Raw genomic sequence first — 608 nt, forward strand, 5'->3', positions numbered from 1 at the left:
AAAAGAAATAAGGTAGGTTTAGCCAAAGATGTTTTTGCTGAAATAGACACATGGTCAAAAGCCCAAAAATGCTACTGATTCTGAAAATCAAATAGCAGAAAAGAAATCTATTAATGGTAATTCTACATATCCTGAGAAATACTATATGTACTATCTAATAGTTAAAACATTTGAAAAGGTATAGTTTAAATACAGTAGAACCTCTGTAAGTTGACCACCCAAGGAACTGTAACAAACTGGTCAACATAGGGAACTAGCCCCACTACTGGTAGGTACATGTGGTGCTTGTCTGGTCTATGAAAATCAGGTCAACTTAAGGAGGTGGTCAGTGTAGAGAGGTGGTCAACTATGGTGGGTCCACTGTACTTAGCAATATGATTTTTCCTAAAATGTAGTCACTTTATGTAAAATAATTTCTATGTGATGGGATACTCTCATTGTTGTAGTCAAGAAAAGCCCCTCAGCAAAGAACCCTGTTCTTTTGCAATACCAGCTCTCCACTTAAATCCTGGCACTTGGATAAAACAGCCTGAAAACACATACAGACTTGGTATTTAATTATGTGACATCAAAGGAAGAAAATTATGACTCAAAAGGGAGTTGAGGCA

The sequence above is a fragment of the Otolemur garnettii genome, unplaced genomic scaffold (genome assembly GCF_000181295.1).
Source record: "Otolemur garnettii isolate 467f Iridium unplaced genomic scaffold, OtoGar3 scaffold00085, whole genome shotgun sequence".
NCBI classification, from domain to species: domain Eukaryota; kingdom Metazoa; phylum Chordata; class Mammalia; order Primates; family Galagidae; genus Otolemur; species Otolemur garnettii.